Raw genomic sequence first — 25,716 nt, forward strand, 5'->3', positions numbered from 1 at the left:
GCCTTTCATCCACGTACAGCATCGATACTTTAATAAAGCATGAATTTACTTTGCTTGAGGATTAAGTCTCATTCTCCATGGTTAATACAGGATTGCTCATAGGAGCTTTGCCTCTTCCAGGGCTTATGTTGCTTTCTGTCCAAGACTGCGAGTCAGTGAGAAGGTGGCTCTGGAATTCTCTCTATGGATTTGCAGGAACTGATGGTTTTCAGGATTTTTAGCTGTTGAATTCAGTCCTGCAGGAGTAGATGGTTGTTCAGGATCCTGGTTAACAAGGCAAGTTGGGAAGGAACAGCCATCAGACAGATGTAACAACCAGTACTTCTTCTCATCACCAAAAACTTGTCTCATTATTTTTACTGAGACCTAAGCTGAATCCATTCTTATTGGTTCCACGTCGAGATACTGGACTCCTGAATGCCTCTAATGTAGATTTATTTTTGCTGACTAGTCAACAATGATAGCCAAATAGAGAAGATAAGCTGACAGAAAACTAGCTGCAGCAAAGAATAGAAACAGCATATGGAACTTGGCTTGAGTATCTGGTAGACCACTTGTCCAAAATTTGACAACATACTGTAAGTCTGTAGCAGTGATAAAAAGGCAGTACAGCAGATAATAAGCCACGAAAAGGAGGAAGAATTTATAATCTGAAATTCCCACACAATTGTTCACCCATGGGCAATGATGATCCATCTTCAAAATACATTTATCGCAGATGGAACAGTGATGGCAGTGATCTGGTTTTATAAGTTGGCATCTGTCACAGTAGCGGATGGCTCCAGTCATGGTCCTGGTATAAATGGGAAGATCCTTGGTTGCTAGCCTAAGAACTTCCTGATGGGGTTGTCCTCTTGGCTCTCTCTCCAACAATTCTTTCTCTGCATAAGAGAGATGGAATTCTTTGGAAGGATCCATTGGTAATATATAGTTTTGCAGTAAGACCTGACAAACATCGCAAAAAGTAGATGATAAGCCAACAAGCACACAACTTGTTCACCAGTGTTTTCCATGGAAACTAGGCAAAGCTGGATGGTGGAGGCATAATAGGACCAGCCCTGGAGGAGGCTGATGAACACCGCTGGGATCCAGGACAGCACCCACCACAACACACGCCGGTACCACCGCCTGATGCTGCATTGGCCCGAGAGCGCCATCTTCCAGTGACATCCACTTGCCCAGCTCTGGCATTGGGGCGGGCTGGCCATGCCCGGTGCCCCCCAGGGGGACAGGACTGGGGGTGGGGGCTGGTTGTGCTGTGGCCACTGCCACTGCCATTGTGGACGCCCGTCTCCTCAGCCCAGCGGAGGCTGCAGCCACAGGAGGAGGAGGCAGAGGAGGAAGCTCTACATGTAAATTTAAAAATGTATTTTCTGTCGATGTTTTTTGCTGAACACATGGACGCATAATCTGTTTATAGAAAGCCAAATCCAAGAGAGAATAAAATATTCAGTCTTAAAATGGGGAGAAAATAAAAGATGAAAAATGACAATGATGTATGAATTAAATAAGTCACAGAGAAACTGCTGACATTTTTAAATTGTAGGCCCAAGTGGAAAGGATTAAAAAGGAGAAACAAGAAACAGAAACAATGTTGAAGCAGAAAATCATTGAAAATTTTCCAAAACTTTCAAAAGTCAACAATCATCAACTCATAGATCCATTAAAAGCTGCAAACCATTTTCAAGGTAAACCATACTTAGCCGTAGTTTCACTTTTTGAAACTAAAGACAACAAAATGTATAATCTCCAAAGGATCTAAAGTGAGAGAAGAGCTGACTTATCTGTGTCTGGCTTCACTGTATTACTTGAGGAATCTGAATTTTGTACTGCCGTCAGTATATGTGTATAATCAGTATTCATTAACACCTATAGACATCATATGTGAAAGTGTATTTATATATATGCAATTTCAAATAAAAATTGAAATGTATCATAGCTGGCACATTTTTACTCAAGCAAATATTGAAGCAAACATTCTGACTGGAGAAAAATAGTCTCAGAAGAACAATGGTGAAGAAATTAATGAATCTTGACTTGAAACTTTTCTATTATCATTGTGTGTATTCCATATTTTTTGTATTCTATAGTTTCTATCCCTTGTAATAAAGAAAAGGTAAGGAACAAGAGATGTTAAAATGAGGTAAAAATGCTGAGTGCAACTGAGCAAGCCTGAGAATCTAAAAGCATTGTCCTGATGTCTTGACTAATCAGTAAAAATCAGTAAAAGTGATAACTAGACAGAAACCTTAGAATTTTCTCCTTATCTCATCTCTGTGTGAGATTACCACAGTAAATTACAGGATTATGCTTTGCCCATAGTAAAAATGTTCTCAAAAATTAAAAAGTGGTTTTTGCTCCAGAGAACAAAATTAGGCAGACTATTCATATCAATCATCTCCAGGGGAGGAGGAGTGGGAGCAGGCCTGGGTGGAGGAAGAGGCTCCTACAGAGTAGGGAGGGATTGCATTTCACACACAAGCAGTTATGCAAACACACACCCACCATGCCTAGAAAAAGAGAAAGGGACACTGAAGGGGAGAGCAGGGGACCTGCTGGAGGACTCCCTAAAGTTCCAAAGAGGTAGAAGACCTCAAAGTGGAAAAGGCTGCAGCCACCATACAGGGGAGTGGCCTGTCCCCACAGAGGTAGAGAACAACACCTGCTCCAACACAGGCCCCCCGGTATGCCTCAGGCTCCAGGCTCCAGCTTGAGATGCCTCAGGAGGAAGAGAAGGAGGAAGAAGGCTTCCAAGGAAAAGACTGAGCCCCCCAGTGTCAGAGATCATAAGAGACTGTAGCCACCAATATTTCAAGAGGGGCCCCCTCCACATTCCTGCCACTGATTCGGTGTTACTGGGGACTTTGGCCATAGCCTGCAAACTGGGAACCTGCTCTCCTCCTTCACTCATTTTCCCCACAAGTCCAGCCCCTGAAGATTGATCTGGGCTAGGTAGTCCATCTGGCCCTTCCTTGCAGGTCCCCACACACTTAAGATCAGTCAGGGCCATGTTTAAGCTCTGGATAAGATTACACCTCAGTGTGCCTTCTTAATTAGAGCTGTTTCCCAGGGCTTCTCCTGGGGCACTGGCCAGCTCCTTCCACCTCATGATATCCCTCTCCCCTTCCCCCAGGCATTCTGGAGCACTGGGTTTCTCTTCCTTTGATATATTGAAGCTGTGGGTTTATTTTTCTTGCCTAATGGTTCTGCCAAAAACTTCCATGACTATATTGAATAGCAATGGTGAAAGTGGGCAGGCATCTTTATCTAGTTGCAGATTTCAGTGCAAATGCTTCCAACTTTCATCCATTGAATATGATACTGGTTGTGTGTTTGTTATCTATTGCCTTGATTGTGCTGAGTAATGCTCCTTACATACCCTATTTGCCTAATATTTATATCATGAAAGGATGTTGTATGTATCAAATGCTTTCTCTGCATCTTTTGAGATAATAATATGGCTTTTATGCTTCAATTTGTTGATATGATGTGTCACATTTACTGATTTGCCTATGTTGCACCATCCTTACATACCAGGGATAACTCCTATATGGTCCTGGTGAATCATCTTTCTGATGTGTTGTAGGATTCAATTAGCTAGTATTTTGTTGAGAGTTTTTGTGTCTATGTTCATAAGGGACATTGGTCTGTAGTTCTCTTTCTATATTTTTTTCAGGTTATTGAATTAAAGTGATGCTGGCCTCATAGAAGGAGTTTGGGAGGAATTCACCCCTTTCAATTATTTTAAATAATTGGAGAATAATTAGAATTTGTCCTTTTTTAAAGGACTGGTGGGCCAGTGCCACAGCTCACTAGGCTAATCCTCTACCTGTGGCACCAGCACCCCGGGCTCTAGTCCTGCTTGAAGCACTGGTCCTGTCCCAGTTGCTCCTCTTCCAGTCCAGCTCTCTGCTTTGGCCCGGGAGTGCAGTGGAGGATGGCCCATGTCCTTGGGCCCTGAACCCATGTGAGAGACCAGGAGGAAGCACCTGGCTCCTGGCTTTGGATCAGCACAGTGCGCCAGCCACAATGTGCCAGCCATAGGGGCCATTTGGGGGGTGAACCAATGGAAAAAGGAAGACCTTTCTCTCTGTCTCTCTCTCTCACTGTCTAACTGCCTGTCAAAAAAATAAATAAATAAATTTAAAAAAAATGACTTGTGGAGTTCAGCAGTGAAGCCATCCAGTCCTGGGCTTTTCTTTGCTGTGAGGATCTTTATTACTGATTCCATTGCTATCTTGATTATTGGTCTGTTTAGGTTTTTGTCTTCATGACTACAATATGGTAGACTGTATGTGTCTTGAAATACATCCATTTCTTCTAGATTTTCCAGTTTATTGGATAAATGGATTTAATAATTATGAATATGTGGTTTTGAGTTCAAGTTCTCAATTAAATAAAAGATCATTTAGCTTGTTGTCCTTCTTTCCTTCTCATCAGTTCAAATATGTGGGTTCCCTGTAGGTTTCACTATCAACTGTGTCAGTGAGACCACATGTCTCAGCTGCCTTTGTTCAGTCCCATTTTACACCAATCTGGTGTCCTGCACTACTTAAAATTTTCTGAATTTATCATTTTTAACAAAATTTTACTTAATAATTCCATTAATGGAAGTCAAGTCGGATTAGGACAACCTTCACATTGCATTTCCAGATTCTGCCATAGAATCTCATTGTGGTATATGAGGCTTTTTTTTTTTTCTGTTAATAGGGGTCTCACTTTAACAAATGGTTCAGTCTGCAAGACACTTAGAACAATCCTCCCTCTTTATTGGATCTTTTCTGAGTGCAACATACTTACTATCTCACAAGGGCAGCATGCAGAGCACAAGCTCATAAAATGAAATGTTCCTCTAAAGAAGTAGCTAGGCAGAACAAATGCCTTCTTGTTTTGAATAGTGATGGTTAGGGAAGGAATTACCTGTTTATCCTGATGCCCCTTTGGTCTACCAGCTCATTGCCTCATGTGACAAGTCTGAGGTTGAGTTGGGCTAGTGGGAAACTTAACATTTTTGGCTATGTACACATGAATTATGTGTATATGGCTTAATAGCTTATGTTAAGCTATTGCTTTTCTTCTTTTTTAACTATCTTTGAACCACTACTTGTCAATATCATCCAACATAATTACTGGTATTTAACCACTGTTGATGTATATAAGTTTCCCAGGAGACCTTCTGATTCCTGTCTTTTCCCCTTTACAACACTGACTTGGGACACAAAATCCTGACACTGCTACATTAGTGCTCAGTTTCTCCCATGGGTATATGGTCATCCCTCAAACTTTCCTAGATCATTTTCAGGGTAACCACAGCTTGTCTGAGATAGGAAGTTCCAATGCTCTCCCAGTCACCTAAATAATTGTAGTTCATCTTCTGACTTCCCACAAAACACCTTGCAGCAGGTTTTAAAATTACCAAGAACTTCCTTAAGATTTCAAGACAAACAGGAACATAACACAGTCAGACACCTGCACATCCACCTTTTAAACCAACATAAAGATGTTTTGGAAGCTTGCATCAAGTTAGAAGACACCTCCATCTTATATTGTAATGATTCCTTCACACTACACCAAGGAAACACAGCAGGCTTTGGAAACCTGAATAATTGCACCATAGTCATTATATCCCTCCACAGACCCATATCAAGGGGAAATTTGATCCCACCCTACAGGGAGAGAAACAACTATATACATACTCAGCATCTATTGGGCACCACTAAGGGCACAGCCAACATCACTTTCTGCAGCAGCAAGGAGAAATCAGGGCCACCCACCTCAAGGTGAATGTCCCCAACTCAGAAGGAAATGAAGAGAGAAGGTCTCAACTCCAAGTCAATAGTGAGTTATCTAAAAATCAGTGGCCTCTAATTGCAGTGGAATGTGGAGGGGTGTTGGACAACAGTGACATCATAGAACCAGCTCTGTCACAATGGTGCACTTTATATACAGGAGGGCCAGGGCCAGCCTCCTCAACCCACTGAATAGTAAAAATCTCAAGAGGTGGGGGTCTTGAGGCCTCCCTAAGGCACAGGTGAAAAGATCTTGGACAGGTATTTCATGTGACCAGGTATGCACTGCTCTCTGTCTATACAAGGCCCTGCTATACAAGGCCCCATGTTCCTGCAGGTCTCTACTTTCTACCCATCCTCTTCCTCCAATGCACTTACATTTTACAACAACTTTTAAGGCCTTTTTTTTTGAATTGACATAGTTACTCACCTGAAGGAGAGAATATGGTATAAGGACAAAATCAGATAAATGTATTATTTTGTATTTTTTCTATGTCAAAATCCTATGGCTTTTGTTTCTATGTCAAATTTCTGTAAGTATTTTACATCCATTGTATTTCCAAATGTTTTAATTATTTGAGAGAGAGAGAATGAATTTCTCACTCCAAATTCCCACAACAGTTAGGATTAAGCCAGAACAAAGCCAGGAGCCAAGAACTCCATCCCAGTTTCCCAGGGAGGTGGTAGGAACCTAAACATACATGCTACACCTTCTGCTTCCTAGGGACATTAGAGGGAAGCTGGGTCAGAAGGCCACAATCACTGGGACTTACACCAGGCCCTCTGATATGGGATTTTGGTCTCTGATGTGGAGGCTTAAACAGCTACTTCAAAACAACCACTCTTGAGACATATTTTGAAACCCCTTATAGATCAATGAAATTTTCCGGGACAATGATGATTTGGGAAATATAGAAAAATGATGCAAAACATGATGAAAATTGTTACTTTATGTTATATGAAAAATTGGAAACTATTCCTTTCAGAGTGCAGTGGGGAACTGCTTTGGGAACTCTGCATCCCACATCAGAGTGCGTGGCTTTGAGTCACGATTCTGCATCTCACTCCAGCTTTCTGCTTGTGCACAACATGGGAAGCAGCAGATGCACTAGTGTCCCTGACAACTCAGAGACCCAGATCAATTCCCTGACTCTTGGCTCTGTCCTGGCCCATCATTGGCAGTGAGCCAGTGAATGCAAGATTCCGCTTCTCAAATGAAAAATGAATATGTGAATAAAATCTCTATGGAAACTGCCCTTTTAAAAAGATTTATTTATTTAGAAGTCAGTTATAGAGGGAGAAGGAGAGAGAGGAAGACACAGAGAGAAGGATCTTCCATGTGCTGGTCACTACCCAGGTGGCCACAGCAGCCAGTGCTGTGCAAGACCAAAACCAGGAGTCAGGAGCTTCTTTCCATTCTCATGTGGGTAGCAGGGACCAAGTCACTTAGGCCATATCCTACTGATTTTCCCAGGCCACTAGCAGGGAGGTGGATCAGAGATGGAACAGCTGACTCACTAACTGGCACCCATGTGGGATGCTGGCACTGTAGGAAGTGGCCCCTGGAAAGTATCCATTTAATATCAAGAGAACACATGGTTATATTGTGATGAAGGTAGTAGGTAATATGACAAGTAGAAAGTTATGTAACAGTGAAAATGAGACAAAACTACATTAATTTTAGATAGTATGCTGATAAACTTGAAATTCTAAAAGAACTATATATAAACAAATAGCACAAAAAGATAATTTTGCTGGTTGAATATAAATATTTTTCAAACACTACTCTTCATAAGTAGAAACAATAATGAGAAACTATGATGGAAAGAAAGATATAAATGCTTAGAATAAAACAAAGCAGCAGCAGAAAATCTATGGGAGCAAAGGTAAAATATTAATGCCAGGCAAAATAAAAAAAGGGAAATGGAAATGTTTGAAGGGAGAGAGGAACAGAGGAACAGAACCACTGTGTGTGTGTGTATGTGTGTGTGTGGTGCATAGAAGGATGCTGACAGTAAGGAACTGGTTTGTGTGACTGTGTAAGGCTGCAAGGTGAAAATCTTCCACAGCTTCTGCCAGGTGGGAAATCATTGAAAGCAAAGGGTACAGAGCTGGTCTGAAGGAGTTGGCTAGTAACGCTGGAATTGCTTCTGATGATTTTAAAGAAAAATGGAGATGATTAGGACACTGAGGGACATTTAGTGAATTAATCTTTTCTGCTTTTTGCATGCTCAATCACTAATGAGAAGAGGGTGATTGTCATATGTGGTGTGTATTTTCTATAAGGTGATTTTAAAGTTCATGGGGAAAATAAGCATGAAGAATTTCTAAAAATAAAACACAATGAGAGGTGACAGTTCTTTCTAGATTTAGACAATAATTTGAAGACATGGACATTTAAACAGAAAGTTAGTACTGAATGATCAGATAGAAAAGTCAAGGAAGAATATAGACAACAAATCAAAGTAAATAAATATAAATATATCTTAATGGGAGCAGGTCTAATTTTACCCACAAGAAAATAAACACACATGAAAGAAAACTGAGATTGTCATTTTAGCTAGTGTTTATATTTCTTGTTGGATATTATAATTAATAATTTACTTGTTGAATGTTATAATTAATTAGTGGCAAATTATGTCTTTGAATATACACTGGATTAAAATTATGTCTGCAAGAATTGATGAAGGGAGCAGGGTGGGAGGAGTTTGGGGGAGGATGAGAGAGGGTTGGGGGAGCAGAGGAGTAAGGGGAAGTGTGGTTGTCTTCATGGAACTGTACCTATGGAATGTGTAAGATCTGCTCCCATTATATTAATAAAACAAACAGAATTTATATTCACATTATAAACATATTGATATATGTTTCATGAAAATAAAAGCAGTACCTTCTTACTATAGAATATTTGGATGATGGAAACAATAGAAGGATGAAAAAGGAGAAAAAAGTAAACTGGGATACCAAATACCACAGCATGACAGATTAGAAATGATACAGGAATCAGAAACTCTTAGATATTGTGGAGGAGAATATAAATTATTGAGGTCCACCATGAAGGCCCTCTCTGACACAACTGTCTCCCCAAGAAATGTAGTTTGTATCTGTCTAACCCAAGTGTACTGCAGTTTCTGAGATCCATATCAAAGTGATTATGTGCAATGTCCTAATTTTATTAGGGCACCGTTCAATAAATACAGAACATCCAAGCTGCTGCATTACTCATGTGGCCACGAGGCCTATGCTGGGATTTAAGATGGCAGTTGGGGTGGTGGCATGTGCACTGGGATGTCAGTCAGTGGCTGGTGTGTGTTTCAGGGGCTGTGGCAGGAAGTTAGATGCTGGCAGAGGCATCTCTCAAAATCCAAAGAGATGGGCCAGTGCCTTTGCATAGTGGGTAAAGCCACCACCTGCAGTGCCTGCATCCCATATGGGTGCTGGCTGGAGTCCTGGTTGCTCCACTTCTGATCCAGCTCCCTGCAAATGGCCTAGGAAAACAGAAGACATTGGTCTAGATTCTTGGACTCCTGCACCTACATGAGAGACATGGAAAAAGCTCCTGGTTCCCGGCTTCAGATAGGCCCAGCTACAGGCATTGAGTTCATTTGGGGAGTGAAGCAATGGGTTGAAGATTCTCTCTCTCTCTCTCTCTCTCTCTCTCTCTCTCTCTCTCTCTCCCTCAACTCTGCCTTTCAAATAAGTAAAGTAATCTTAAAAAAAAAGAAGCCAAAGAGAGATTCTCACAGGGAGAACTCTTACAACTCCACATGCTTCATTCAGAGATCTGACCTTCTTGTTTGATGTTGCTTTTATTGGCTCCATTATGACCATGTGGCTCTGCATGGCTGTGACAGATCCCTTAACACATTGCTACCATTTCTGGTACCTGCAACAGTGATCACAATTTGCCAAGGCTGGAGATATGCTTTCAGCAACATATCTGTTTATTGCCAACAGGACCCCAAATACAGACATCAATATTATGGTCAGGACAAGATGGGCTCTAAATCACTGAACTTCCTGGATTTGAAAAACCCATTTTTTTGATACACAGGCATAGAGGCCTTAACACTACCTGGTTCCCATTATGAATCACATGTGAGACCATATGGAACTTGGACAGCTCCTGCAACCTCAGTAATGTGATGGCCATGGCTGGGATGTGCTCTACCCACTACCTGACTGGTGCCACTGGTGGCAGCTCCATTCATAGGCCACAAGGACCTGATTCTTTTTGCCAATGCAGGGATTGTCAGTGACACTGCCTCTTAAACAGGCTGAATAAGGAGCACAGTGATTGTCCTAGTCTCCTCAAACAGTGGTGGTGGTGGATCCAGTACCCACTAGGCAATCACTATCCAATTTACTATGAGCAGCCCTGCCATCTACAGAGCCCACTCCTGTCCATCCTGACACAATGCACTATGGAGCTAAGTGCCTCTGCCTTCAACAGACTGACAGCGCTGTAAACCAGATGAAGGCCCTGACCTGCCTGCTGCACAGCAGCTGTCCACGTTTAACTGGAGGAACCCAGACATCCAGCCATGTCTCTGCTTTGGGGACTTGGAACTATTTATACCATATTGCTGTTGCTGCCCATGTTCTGGAACTCAGCACATGCCACTGTCATCCTTTACATAAAATCACATCAGGAGATTCCCTCATCATCAACATTCCACCCTGCTCTCTGCTACGTGAAGCTCATCTGACAGCTGTTGTCACAGGCCTGTTGGGTCTGACAGCTGCACCTGGTGGGCTGGGAGGAGAGAGAACAGGTATTAACCATCCCAGCTGGCTGGACATCCCCTTTCCACCATGAGGCTTTGCTCACCATGGGTGTGGCAAGCTGCTTTTTAGTAAATTATTTATTTTTGACATGAAACACTGTCAAATGCCAGACTCTCTGAGAGACCCAGCCAGCAACCCTCTCCCTCCTCAGACTCAGACGCTCAGTGGTGAGGAGCAGTCTTGTTGAATATTCAGGGAACATTGGGGCAAAGCCCTAAGGGAACTCTCTCCTAGTTTCCTCACATTTGAGTGTATGGCCCACCCCAGCTGTCTGAAGGCCTCCATCAGCCCCTGCCTCTTGCTGCCCCTCTGTCTCAGAATCCCTGCATCTCCCTCTTCCATCCCACAACAAGATCTGGAACAGGTGGTCAGCAGGGAAGGACACCGTGGACCACATGGGGTAGACACAGAAACATGCACACTTGTCATGGAATGTGTTCCATGCTGTTTCCTCACAGCTAATGTTAGACCTGTGTTTCCTTCCATACCCACAGTTACTACACTCCCTACTGCCATGATGCCATTTTTCTTCCTGCCAATCTGGGAAGGGGCCAGGCAGGGACCTCTACCTTGTAGTAAGTAAAAATAGAAAGATAAAATCAGCAAAAGAGGAAATGTATGTTTCAAACAATAAGAATGGTATATAAAATGTAACAGCATGTGATTTTACAAAGTTACAAAAGCACTTTTATAGTATTATATTCAAGATTTATCAGTTGGACACCATAACAAAATTCAGACCAGTAACTTTATTCTTCTATTGTTGGTTCTGAAAAAAGGCAATAAAGTATAGGTTAAATGGGTGGAATATCTCTGAAAGTGGAGACTGAAGTGATATCATGCACTGCCTTTAAGGGTTAATACTTACATGATTGAACAGCAAGGAAGATATTTTTCACTATATTAAGAGCTTAAAAATAAATAAAAATGTTTCAATCATTAGAATATTAAAGTTAATGCATCTTAACCCCATCACACCACATTCCTTTGTCAACCTCCCAAATTCACCACCTCTGTATATGGGAAAATTATTTTTGCTTAAAACTATGCACACTATAGTATAATGATTTTTATTTTCATTATCTATTTTGATTTTTTGCTTTGTTTCAGTTTGTATGTTTTCAAACACATTTATTTTCCATTTATAATCAGATATTAGCCCTATGACTTTATGTTAATTTCCATTGTAATACCTTCAAGTATGTTAATATTTGATTTTTATTTTTAACTCATTTTTGTATTTTTTATTTTTAAATACAGCACACGGATTTAATTATGATAATTTTGTTATATTTGTTTCTGTGTGTCAACATGGCTTGCAAGGTATCTGTTAGCACATCCTGTTTAACTATTACTGTAGTTCAAAGTATTTGAACAAAAATCTCTGTTGTGATGTATTCTCTTGAAAAACTAAGGTGAAAATGGAAGTCATTGAGATAATTTCCTTGGAATGTTCATTATAATGGAGGAAGTTTATGCTGCAAAATCATTTTCCTTATTCCTTCCTGAAACACAGTGTGTTGGTCATACAGCAGCTAATGTGTAGCCATGAGCTAAGAATATAGGGAATGTAAGTCACATTATCAAGATCATGTCACTTTTACACTCTCAGATTACCATATTAGCCACAGATCAAGTAATTTAGGGAGCTTTATTACATAGGAAAAATACCAATGATTTCGATAAGCCCATTGGATCAATTTTCCATATATGTAGGTTTATTCTTAACTGAAGAGAAACAATATATCCTTTTTATTTTGTTTAGTAAGCACAATTGTCATCAGTCAAGCCCCTCATCTCCTACCCAGGTTGTCCCTTATGGTACTTTAGTCTCCCACAAATGAGGCATGAAGTCTCTCTGATATTAAGGAAAAGACTTCCCAGTGTGTGTACCCCTTTAGCTTCAACAGAATCCTAGTATTACTTCAGGAATATAACTATGAGAAAGATTTATCAAGTAATATAGATAGCTTGTAGACTATAATACTATTTTAAAGTTTCTAAAATGATGTTTGCTGTTCCTTCTATCAGTTGTATTAAAAGACACTTAATTAAAATTAATCTAAATAAAAATAGCAGTTATGTTTACTTGCTCATGAATTCACTTTTGTAATTTTCTTTTTTGCAATAAACACATGTCTAGAGAAAGTAGTTTTCAAGATGTTTCCTAAAACAAATTTCCTTTAGCTTAAGAGATAGTAGTCTGAAAACTAGAGAAAATAAGGAAAGATAATATAATTTAAATAAATAACTGTGAGAGGGCATAATAACACTTGGCTGTTAATTGTGCATGCACAATTTCAGCTAGTAATACCTGGCTCATTTTGTTCCTTATTATGTATTGTTATCTGCAAAATAGTTGTTATCTTAAGGTAAGTGTTATAGCACAGTAGGTTAAGCTGACACTTAGAATGCACACATCAATCCAGGTTCCTGATAATTTATTGTGAGAAGCAGATACTGGCCCAAGTACATGGGTTGCTGCCATCTACATAGGAGACCTGGATGAAGTTGCTTCTTCTTGGCTTTGGCCTGGCCCAGCTCCAGCTGCAGCTCTTCAGGGAATTTGGAGAATGAAACTGAAAAGCTTCTCTCTCTCTCTCTCTCTCTCTCTCTCTCCTCTCTCCCCTCTCCCCTCTCCCCTCTCTCCTCTCTCCTCTCTCTTCTCTCTGTTCTTCCCTCTCTTTCTCTCTCTACCTCTCCCTCTGTATCTTTCTGTTTCTCCGTTTCTAACATCCTATCCTTCCAAAAATAAATACCTTTATAATAGAATATCCAATGTAGCCATAGAAACACTTCTATTTTATATTTTTGTGCAGAAATTAAAGCTGAAAGCAGTGTTTGACATGATTTGTTTACCTTTGTATAGAGTAAAATTGCTGTAATTTTCCCAGTGCATTTCTGTAATTATTTAAAAGTCCAAGAGCATTTATCAATATATTTTTTCAAAAAAACCAGGAATTCAGGCACAACCCATGTAATATTTACAATAAATTAGTAAAGGAAATGTTGATGCTGGCTTAGGTACTGAGAGTTTGTTGGGTTTTATGAGCTAAAAAGGGTGTGTATCATCAAGAACTATGCATATGGATGCTGTTAGGCTCAAAGAAAAGAGCTTATCCAAAATTTTGCCATTTGAAAAATTATTGTCTTTTACTTTAGGCCCACAATCTAGATATAGATGACAAAAAGAATTCCTAAAGTGTAGAGAACATTTTTGCTTCAGTAACTTAAAATGAAATGTGTCAGGTAAAGAGGACACTAGGGTCCTACAAAAGTAGAGTTAGAAGACACCATTTTTCACAGAGGTGTGTTACTTTGAAGCACTAGGCATTGCAGTGAGATTTCCTCACCCTCACACAATCAACTTTAAAATATGTTCTCTAATATTATTGTGCCTTTTATTTCAATGTGTGTGTGTGTGTGTGTGTGTGTGTGTGTGTGTGTGTTTGGGATGAGAAATGGTAATAAGGACTGATCAGTCTAGTGATGGTTCTCTGGGATATCCAGAGTTGATATTAAAGTCAATGGGATAAGTGAGGTCAAAATCAAAGAGGTGGAGATCAGTTAGTGAACAGATGCTTTACATGAATCAGAATAATTCCACTTCTAGTTAGAAATCTAGCAATAATCTGGGTTAGGTACAGAGAAGTCATGGATAAGGATATGCATAACAGTGTTTTTATGATATCAAAAAACCATGGAAACAGCCCAAAATGTCACCATTGTTAGAGTGAACAAACTAATCAGCACATATTCACGTAGTAAAGACTGCACAGTGAAAGTGGATCAACAAGACGTATGTCTACTCTGATGAATCCTAAAAAGTATATTATGGAAGCAAGTTGGATTTGGCACCATGTGATTTTTTTCATAAACAAAATGCAAAATCAAAAAATATTAAACAATATCACTTAAAGAATGTTTATAGTTGGGTGGAGGAAACCTGACAGGCTGCCTCCCTGTGCAGGAGAGAACAACCCACTTAAAGAATGATTATCATAAAATCAAAGAGAGTGACTTCCACTGGGGAAGAATTGTAACAGAGAGGTAGGAAAAGGTTTCCAAAGTATAGTAACAGTTAAATTTGTAATTTGGTTAGTGGATTCATCAATGCTTGCAATGCACATATTGTAAATTATATACAAAATATAGAACACTAGTATTGGCTCTCTTTTATTGTGTGTTGTCTCCTGGAATTTTCAGAGTATCAGGGACTACTATTACTTCATTTTATATAAGGGTAAATTTTGATATGGTTACCTGGTCAAAGTCATATGGGGTAAATTATCCATGAATTCTCCATGAACACACAGGATGGCTGCTTTTGATTTATTCCATAACATTCAATGGACCTGGTAGAATTATCTTTCACTGTTTCCTTAAGATACACCAAGGTGGTAAATTATATGGAATACTTGAGGGCAGAATTTGAAGGTTTTCTGTGTTGAGTTGTTCCACATGTATCAAATATGCAGACTTACTATTGTGAACAAAAATATTTGCCATATAATTAATACATTTTCAAAAATTTCTCTACCAGGAGATGATTTCAACATCTTCTTTCCACTTTTCTATTTCCAATTTAGTTTTCTACTTCTCAGAGTACTCTTTACTTGGCTCTATTCATCCTTAAATATTATTTAATAACCTTTCACAATATTGTGCATAGTAACAAATATTAGTTTTAAAGATAACTTTTTTTTTATCCAAGGTAGAGTGGCAACATCTTGCTTAGCAGAGGACAACAAGCAAGTAATAAACAATTAAATTATAAAGATAGAAACTTTAGGTATAATTTATTTTTACATGATGAAATTAAGGCCCAGAGAAGTGGTACCACTGACATGAAATATGCAAATGATATGGTCAAGGCCTAATTTCTAACTCTGTATGTCTGTATGACATAGAAATGTTTTGAACAACTTTAAAAAGTAGATTTTATTTTTGACTTGATAATGAATAAGGATACCCCTTAGTTTCTCTTTACTCACACCTTTTCAAATTCCTTTCCTGTTACATTGTGTGGACCTTCACTTCAGAAACACTTTAAGCCACCAAAGGATATATGTGTTTGATATCTCATCTACAAAATCAGTGACAAAGATAACTTTGAATGATTGTCATCCTGTATATTCACATTAAGAATTTTTTGTTTGTTCTACGTAATAATATTGGTTGAATTCTGTAATTAATACACAGTTATTCTTAAGTGTTGAAATTTAACTGAAAAGTGATCCATGTTAAATATAAGAGTGGGAATAAGAGAGGGAAGAGATGTACAATTTGGGACATGCTCAAGCTGACTTGCCCCAAATGGTAGACTTAGAAACATACTAGGGGACTCCAATTCAATCCCATCAAGGTGGCATGTACCAATGCCATCTCACTAGTCCAAGTGATCAATTTCTGTTCACAATTGATTGTAATGATAGGACTAAGAGTCAAAGGGATCACATAAAAAAGACTAGTGTCTGAAAATACTAACCGATAGAATAAAAAAGGGAGAGAACAATCCAACATGGGAAGCAGGATACACAGCAGACTCATAGAATGGTAGATGTCCTAAACAGCACTCTGGCCTCAGAATCAGCCCTTAAGGCATTTGGATCTGGCTGAAGAGCCCATGAGAGTATTTTAGGCATGGAAAGCCAAGACGCTCTGGCAAAAAAATGACCTAAATGAAAGATCTCTGCGAGTGAGATCCCAGTGGAAAGAATGGGTCATCAAAGAAGGCAGTACCTTTCTCTGAAGGGAGGAGAGAACTGCCACTTTGACTATGACCTTGTCTAAATATGATCACAGTTGGTGAACTCAAAAGGCCTCCATAGCCTTGGCAACTCATGACTAGAGCCTAGGGAGATTACTGATGCCATAAACAAGAGTGTCAATTTGTTAAGTCAACAACAGGAGTCACTGTGTACTTACTCCTCATGTAGGATCTCTGTCCTTAATGTGCTGTACATTGTGATTTAATGTTATAACTAGTAGTCAAATAGTATTTTTCACTTTGTGTTTCTATGTGGGTGCAAACTGTTGAAATTTTTTCTTAATATATACTAAACTGATCTTCTGTATATAAAGAGAATTGAAAATGAATCTTGATGTGAATGGAAGGGGAGAGGGAGTGGGAAAGGGGAGGGTTGTGGGTGGGAGGTAAGGTAAGGGGGGGAAGCCATTGTAATCCATAAGCTGTACTTTGGAAATTTATATTCATTAAATAAAAGTTTAAAAAAAGAAAATTAGGCAAGAAAAATGTTAGAAAATGTATACATACGTTTTGTGGATTAAGCAGGAAATTATTTGAAAGAAAATATTATGTTTAATTTGTAAGGATCAATTAATACATCCATGAAATAGCAAATTTGCACTGACAGTCTTGGTGCAAATTTGGGAAGCTGGAATCTCAGAGCTACTTGCTATATCACACTTTTTTGAGAATAAAACATTGGAGTGGTGCACTAGACTATCTATTCCTCTGTCTGTGGCACTAGCATCCCATATGGGTGCTAGTTCTAGTCCTAGTTGCTCCTCTTCCAGTTCAGCTCTCTTCTGTGGCCTGGGAAAGCAGTGGAGGATGGCCCAGGTGCTTGGGCCCCTGTACCTGCATGGGAGACCAGGAGGAAGCATCTGGTTCCTGGCTTTGGATCAGTGCAGCTCTGTCCATTACAGCCATTTGGGGAGTGAACCAATGGAAGGAAGACCTTTCTCTCTGTCTCTCTCTCACTGTTTATGATTCTGTCCAATAAAATAAAAATCTAAAAAAAATGAAAAGGAAATACTAAAGAAATAAATGAATGTCTCAATTTTTCAAAAGTATAAATGCACTGCACTTTCTTTTTTAAAAAAATTTTTTTGGCAGGCAGAGTGGACAGTGAGAGAGAGAGACAGAGAGGTCTTCCTTTGCCATTGGTTCACCCTCCAATGGCCACCGCGGTGCTGCTGGTGCACCGCGCTGATCCAAAAGCAGGAGCCAGGTGCTTCTCCTGGTCTCCCATGTGGGTTCAGGGCCCAAGCACTTGGGCCATCCTCCACTACACTCCCTGGCCAGAGCAGAGAGCTGGCCTGGAAGAGGGGCAACCGGGACAGAATCTGGTGCCCAACTGGGACTAAAACCCAGTGTGCTGGCGCCACAAGTGGAGGATTAGCCTATTGAGCTGCGGTGCCGGCCCACTGCACTTTCATTACAATGAAATACATAAAGCAGCTACCTTATGAAAAGAAAAGGTTTAACTGAATTTTGGATACCCAATGTCCAAATGACATAACACAGACCCTTCTGGTAAGAGTCTGATGCTAATAGCTAAGCCTATATGGAAGAAAGATCACAGGGTGAGGAGGAAAAAGAATTGGAACAGATCAGACTTTTACAACAAGCTTCTCATGAAGACTGAAAAGGTCACATGGAAACAACCTTCCAAGTGTATCCATCCACAGGACCCCACTTCATAAAGTACCTAAGTTCCCTGGTAACACTGCTTTTGATGTATCTCTTTGTTTTATATTGCATATTCATTTTTTCTATGAATATTTTGATTCCTCCTTTTTTTTTTGACAGGCAGAGTGGACAGTGAGAGAGCCAGAGAGAAAGGTCTTCCTTTGCCGTTGGTTCACCCTCCAATGGCTGCCGCGGCATGCTGTGGCCAGCGCACCACACTGATCCGACGGCAGGAGCCAGGTACTCATCCTGGTCTCCCATGGGGTGCAGGGACCAAGCACTTGGGCCATCCTCCACTGCACTCCCGGGCCACAGCAGAGAGCTGTCCTGGAAGAGGGGCAACCGGCACAGAATCCAGCACCCCTACCGGGACTAGAACCCGGTGTGCCAGTGCCGCAAGGTGGAGGATTAGCCTAGTGAGCAGCGGCGCTGGCCCTTGATTCCTCCTTTTGATTTATATTATGACCCACTCTTCATTCAGGAGCATGTTGTTCAGTTTCCATATATTTGAATATTTTTAAGAGATTCTTAAGTTGTTAATTTCCTGTCTTGCTCCATTGTGGTTAGATAACATACATGGTATGATTTCAATTTTTTTTTTAATTTGATGAAACTTGCTTTATGGCCTAGCATATGGTCTATCTAGAGAAAGTTACATGTGCTGATGAAAAGAATGTATATTATTCAACTCTAGGATGAAATGTTCTGTATAGATATCAGATACATTTGGTCCATAGTGTAGTAAGCTCTGTTTGTTGATTTTTTTGTCTAGTTGATCTATCCATTGATGAAAGTGGGGTGTCAAAGCCCCCCATTAATTTTGTACCTTAAGCAAATTGGGTATAGAAGGAACATTCCTCAACACCATCAGATGACAAGCCCACAGTCAGCATCATATTGAATGGGCAAAAGTTGGATACCATCAAATTAATGGAGGACAATATCTGGGGAAATGCTACAAGACATTGGCATAAGCAAAGACTTCTTAGGAACCACTCCAGAAGCAAAGGCAATCAAAATAAAAATAGACAATTGGGATTATATTAAGAAGTTTCTGGGGGCGAGGATTGTGTATGATTTATTTTGAAAGTCATAGTTACAGAGAGTGAGGGGGAGACAAACAGGGAGATTTTCCATTCCCTGGTTAACTCCCTAAATGGCCACCATGGCCAGCACTAGACCAGGATGAAACCAGGACCCAGGAGCTTCATCCAGGTCTCCCATATAGGTGTCTTGGACCCAAACACTTGGGACATTTTCTACTGCTTTTCTCAGGACAGTAGCTGAAAGCTGGATGGGAAGTGTAGTAGAAGGGGCATGAATCATTCTCATATGAGATGTTGGTGTCACAGGCAGCAGCAGCTTTACCCACTATGCCACAACATCAGCCTCACAAAAATATTTTTAAGTTTTTAACATCATAAGAATTTTTATTTGAAAATAACATATTCTAATGCAAGCCACATTATGTGCATATATTCAATAGTCTTGACCTTACAACTTCAAGCAGGATGAAATCTACCTAAGTTAAGAAAGCATACCATGGAATTACCATCACCTATACTTGAGGTTTAAAGTTATTTTACAGCCAGATGCAATTTCACAAATTGCATAAGTCTGATGAGATTATTATATATAGTAATCAAACATAAACTGTTACAGAACAATTGATATAAAGTTGTAGACAGATACATATGAAGGTAATAATTCTCCCATCTGTAATATTACAAAAGTTATCAGTAATTAACTTACATTATAAAAAGAAAAAAAATTATGCTCACAAAACAGAACCTTTACATGTAAAAATCTAGGATTGAAAACAGTAATTTGAGAACTACTGTTCAATCAAAATTTGATTATCATTGACTCAACCTTGTTATTTAAATGCACATTTAAAATAACTTTCTGAAGGTAAATGTTTATTCTATGCTAGGTACAAAATAAAATCTTACAATACACTTCTGTCTCACAAGTTTACAGACAAATCAGTCAGACTGACCACACATCAGCCTGGTAAGTGTTGTCAAAACTATCTTCCCAGGGAACTACTGAGACAGAAGAGAAAACAAAGAGATCTCACCACAGAATATTGTATGAGGAATCCCTGGTTATAAACCAATTCAAAGAAGTCACCAAACATTTTTCAACTGAGTTCATCTGTATACACAGGGACAATGATATATAGTTCATCATTTACTGTTCTTGGGAGAAGAATTCATGTCCATTCACGCTCACTCTGCACAAGGCACTGTTAAGGGCTCAGAGAGACAAAGCACATCCCACAGGGCTCCAATGTGGTTAGGGGGTGAAAAGGCTGAGGATCGCTGGACAAATCATCACTTCCAGTGAGTTCACTATCCCTATCCCTTTAATTTCCTGGCAAGTTCAAAGATTAAAAAGTGTCTAAACCAAGTCTTATGTTTTGTCATGTATGTTCAGAATGGGATCATTGTGCATCAGAATTACCTGTAATGCTTGGCAGTGCCCAAGCCAGGCCTCACTCAAAGTTTAGTGCTTCAGAATCCTCTAGGAGCCTGGCAGTTCTGAGGCATCTTCCTAGTCAAGAGCTCTTTCATTTTAAAGGCTGCTAACAGAAATGCACATGCTTATTAATAGGAGTACACATATGTCCATTCAACTTGTATTTCTTACCATAAAACTCATCATGTGTCACAGACCCATTTAAAGTTCTCATTAAAAAGACTTCCAGTCAAAACAGGAGAGCAACAGCAAATGGTCCACAGCATTGCTGACCTCAGCTGGCAGAGGCCTTTAGGTGCTGATACTGAACATAATCTGTATGTGTGCATCCTTTTCAGGGGAACAAAAGTGGGCAAGCCAATCAAGGTTATGAATCCCTAACAATATTTTCAATATTAAACTAACCTCTAAAGTCAAGTCCACTGAATACAGTTACAAATGTGGTAAACTGACACAGCTGGTTCTCTGGATGATTGTCCAAGGTTAGCTCATAGCCATGTTTTCATTTATTGCACCTATAACATGTGACAGATTTCACATCTGGGCCAGTTGCAGAACCTCAGTAAAATGAAAGTAATAGTGCTGCATTGCTGTAGCTACTATTACATAAAAAAATCAGAAAACTAAGCCTCACAAAGGCATTATTATTATAAAAGCTAGCACAAGTGTAATGTCTCAAAAAATCCCCATTAATATATAATTTTAACACTACACTGGGAAGAAATATTTAATATTAAAAGTAATTTTTTCAGAGTACACAACCACAAAGGAGAGTTTAAGGATTTGTCATACAGATATTGTGTTACCTTAGGCACCTCACATATAAAATATGGAAAACAGTGCAACCAGAGGAAAATTTGACTGTTGCATTTGTTGACCCTGTCTAGTTTGAGCGTTTGTAGTTCACCCTAAACTCCCACATGAACCAATGCATGCGCTTCAGCCAATCGCATGCTCAGCCGCCCAGCCCCAGGGTCTGGGAAGAGCAACATGGAGGCTTCTCCCAGTGTGGAGGCCCTGACTGCACCTGGCACTGGGGCCATGAATCGACCTTTCGCGGACAAAACCAGCTTCCTTCCCCGTGACCCCAGGTGTACTCCGCATCCAACACAGGCCATCCCTTCTCCCGCTCACTGCAAGAGCCCAGACTCCTGCATGCTGCCCATGGCAGACATGGACCCTATTTGAAGGCCGCATTGGCGCCAAATTCGGAGGTAATGTATAAGAGGGTGTAGTGGGCCTGGAGCACAGACAGGGAAGCGGCTGCGAAGGCTGAACCCGGCGCCTTCTTTTGCTAAGAGGCAGTGGCAGCCCTCTCAGTGCATAGAGGCCACTCTCCTCTCTGCCCACAGCCTGGCCAAGCAGGAGGAGGGACCCTGACCGCCCCGAGGATCCAGTGCAGAGCTGGAACCCGGCCATCCTCCTTTAGAGGGCCGGGCCACTCACCTCCATGCCCACAGCTGGGCCAAGCAGGAGGGCGCACCCTGAGGAGCTCTGCTGGAGGTAATGGCCACATCCCGCCTACCAGTTGCCACCTTTTCCCACCCCTGTCAGCGCTGACATTTTTTATCTCTATGGAAATGGTTGTGGCTGGGCCAGGTTCCTCTCTGGCTTCTCCACTTTCTCCTCTTGCTTTTTCTGTCCTCGTAGGCTGTTCTGTAGTCCCTCTTCCAGCACTTGCTGGCTCCTTGCCGGGCCAATCACCATGTTGTCTGAGGGGAGCATGAGGATAAAATATTTGTGACTTCTCCTTGGAAGTCTTCAAAGAAAGGTCTCTGTAAGTCAAACCAAGGGTAACTTTTCCCTTTCCCCATCACTGGTAGACATTGTTTTAGATAATGTTAGTAAAACAATAAAATCACACTTTTGAAGCTGTTGTAGATGCTCTCAAAAGTGCTTTCATACAAACTCTCAGCTCCACTGTGACACTTACCCACCGGCATTTCTTTTCTAGCTAAATTGTTATTAAGCCCTGTCTTCTTGCTTTTGATTAATGAAGGACTTTTCATTTGCTTTTTGGGAGCAAAGGAAGTAAAGAGTAGTGATGTGGGGAATAAAATTTATTAATTTACACATCTCTTTAATCATTATGTAAGGTTCACACTTGAAATACAAGGTTAATAAGATCATACTTTCTGCCAATCCATGTATCATTTGTTCTCAAATAGTAACTCTAAAAATAAATATACCTTTGAATTTCATTCTCCACAAAATTTAATAGAAGTGTATGTATACATGATGCACATAAAAGTGTGTAAATGCAGATTATATTTTAATTAAACTTTATTTTTTTCAATTAAATAAAAAAATTAAGAAATATAATTAGGGCTATTGGTAGGTTTTAAGCATGGAGATTTTTATGTCAGATTTTTAAAAGATCACATAGATTGTTGAGACTAGACAGCAGAGGGTAAGTGTAAATGGTTAAGAGATAGTAAGAAGTTTTTCCAGGGAGAGCTGATGGTATCTTGAACCAGGAAGGAACAGTGGAGAAACTGAGATCCTCACTGTATTCACAATATATTAAAAAAAAAAAACCTCAATCATAAGATTAGTGAGTGATTTTATGTTACAGAGTAGTCATACTTAAATATGACTCCTAGGTTTTTATATTGGGCTGGAAGGTGGTTTTGATTTGCCTGAATAAGGTAAAACATAAAGAGGAGTAAAGTTAGATAAAGTGGTTAGGAATTACTAGTAGAATAGGAAGTTGATAACTTCTGACTTCTTGGCTTATATCCCAGAGAGGAGTGGAGCTGTTCACTTCTCAGAGACATGGCATGGCACAGCATTCACAGCCTTGCCAGTGTTCTTGGTCTTTGTCAGCCTGTTCTTTACTGCTTGATGGCAAATCCACTCCCAGAGTTAGATCCTGATCCTGGAATGGCTTTGTTGATTTGGGCTTCTGTTTCCTCTTCTTCCAAACTCTCAGAACTGCTAATGGTGTCTGACACATAAGTATTGTCTTGTAGTGGCACATCTTCCTCTGCCTTCTGATTCCAGCTGGGCGCTGAGGTTGGTTTCCCATGCATATTCATGTCCAGGAGGTTATAGGCTGAGTCAGGAACCACCTGGCCTCTCTGTTCCTTCACTGGTATCTCTCACTCACCCAAGCACACACACACACACACACACATACACACACACACACACACAAACCTTCCTTCACTGATACATAACAGTGTAACATATACACACACCCTTCCTACACTGATAGATGACAGTGTAACACACACACACACTCTTCCTTCACTGATAGATGACAGTGTAACACACACACACACACACACACACATCCTTCACTGATACATAACAGTGTAACATACACACACACCCTTCCTTCACTGATAGATGGCAGTGTAACACACACATACACACCCTTCCTTCACTGATACATGGCAGTGTAACACACATACACACCTTCCCTGATAGATGGCAGTGTATCAGATCAGCTCTCATCGCCAATCTGAAGCCAGGAGCCAGGAGCTTCTTCCTGGTCTCCCATGCAAGTGTAGGGGCCCAAGAACCTGGGCCATCTTCTACTGCTTTCCCAGGCCATAGCAGAGAGCTAGACTGGAAGAAGGGCAGCCAGGACAAGAACCTGCACCCACATGGGATGCCAGCACTGCAGGCAGAGGATTAACCAAGTGAGTCAAGGCACTGCCCCGACTAACAGCATTTTCAATTGAAAATGGGTTAATGAGTGAGAGCTTTGGTGGTGAGGGAGGTGGCGGCAGTGGGGACCAGTGCGGGGAGGGCAGAGGTCCTGCCTGGGCTTAGTGGCCTCCTCCCACCTCCAGCACCTCCAGCCCTGGCTGCAGCCCAGCCTTGCTGCCCCTTCCCGACTACACTCACCTGCTGCAGCAAGGACGAGGAAGCCAAAGAGGAGCCTGAAAGCGGTTGCAGGAACCCAGTGGGCTGCCAAGGGGCATCTGTGCCTCCGCTGCCCTCAGCCACTGCCACAGCAGCCGCAGCTCCATGGATTGATCAGCCCCGAACTGCAACCCCTCAGGGCGGCCACCACCCTCAACAGCAAGATCCAGGGTGTGCACGGCCACCCCGGCAGGAGCTCCAAAGTGACTGCGACAAAAGGAGCTCAGTACCCTCAGGCAAGAGGCTCCCTCGCTCCCGCTCCAGGGATGCAAGAACTGCACCCCCCAGCCCAGCAGAAATGGCATCGAGCGATCCCATGGTGGCCCACAATGGACTGGACTGGCCAAGGGCGAGGAGGAGCAGGAGGAGGTGTGGCTGCTATCTTTGTCCCTGACCTCAGGCTGCAGTTTAAGAAGCCCCTCAGGCAGGGAGGTTGAGCCAGGGGAGGTTCTGATGATAGGATAGGGTAGTTCCAATAGGAATCTGAGCTCCAGATGCCTGATGTGATGAGACTGAGCACCAAAGATCTGTCTGAACCCTACTCCATTTATACTTATAGAGATTTTATCCACAGCTGGCCACAGCTGTGCTTCTTGGCCATTGTAGGGGAGGAGTGTGTAGGTGTCATCATTTGCAAGTTGGATATGCACAAAAAGATGTTCTGCAGAGGTTATATAGCCATGTTAGCTGTGGATTCCAAACCCAGGAGTAATGGCATGGGTACTAACTTGCTTAAGAAAGCTATTTATGCCATAGTTGAAGGAGACTGTGAGGAGGTTGCTTTGGAAACAGAAATATCAAATAAGTCTGCTTTGAAACTTTATGAAAATCTTGGTTTTGTTCCAGATAAGAGGCTATTCAGATATTATTTAAATGGAGCATTTGTTCTGAAATAAAAGAGATTGTTTTAAACTTCAGGTGTCTTTTGGTATGAAGAAGATGTGTTCAGTTGATAGCCAAGATTTGTTTGTTAATTTGCAAAGTCTGCTGACAATGCTATTTACATAGTGATAATTTTATCACAGAACCAGTAAGTGGAACACGGTTTTTGTTCTTAAAAAAGTCACCATAGGCCGGCGCCATGGTTCAATAGGCTAAACCTCTGCCTGTGGTGCTGGCACCCCGGGTTCTAGTCCCAGTTGGGGCACTGGATTCTGTCCCAGTTGCTCCTCTTCCAGTCCATCTCTCTGCTGTGACCTGGAAGTGCAGTGGAGGATGGCCCAAGTGCTTGCGCCCTGCACCCGCATGGGAAACCAGGAGAAGCACCTGGCTCCTGGCTTCAGATCAGTGCAGTGCGCCAGCCACAGCAGCCATTGGGGGGTGAACCAATGGAAAAGGAAGACCTTTCTG

At 41.0% G+C, this 25,716-nt stretch overlaps 2 pseudogenes; one reads left to right on the plus strand and one right to left on the minus strand.

Moving 5' to 3' along the window:
* Nucleotides 1–61: 61 nt before the first annotated feature.
* Nucleotides 62–1,157, minus strand: LOC149119253 (palmitoyltransferase ZDHHC2 pseudogene; annotated as a pseudogene).
* Nucleotides 1,158–10,203: 9,046 nt separating this feature from the next.
* On the plus strand, nt 10,204–25,262 carry LOC149119254 (N-alpha-acetyltransferase 30 pseudogene; annotated as a pseudogene).
* Nucleotides 25,263–25,716: the final 454 nt, after the last annotated feature.

The sequence above is a fragment of the Oryctolagus cuniculus genome, chromosome Y (assembly GCF_051225735.1).
Source record: "Oryctolagus cuniculus isolate XC-2025 breed Fujian yellow rabbit chromosome Y, ASM5122573v1, whole genome shotgun sequence".
NCBI classification, from domain to species: Eukaryota; Metazoa; Chordata; class Mammalia; order Lagomorpha; family Leporidae; genus Oryctolagus; species Oryctolagus cuniculus.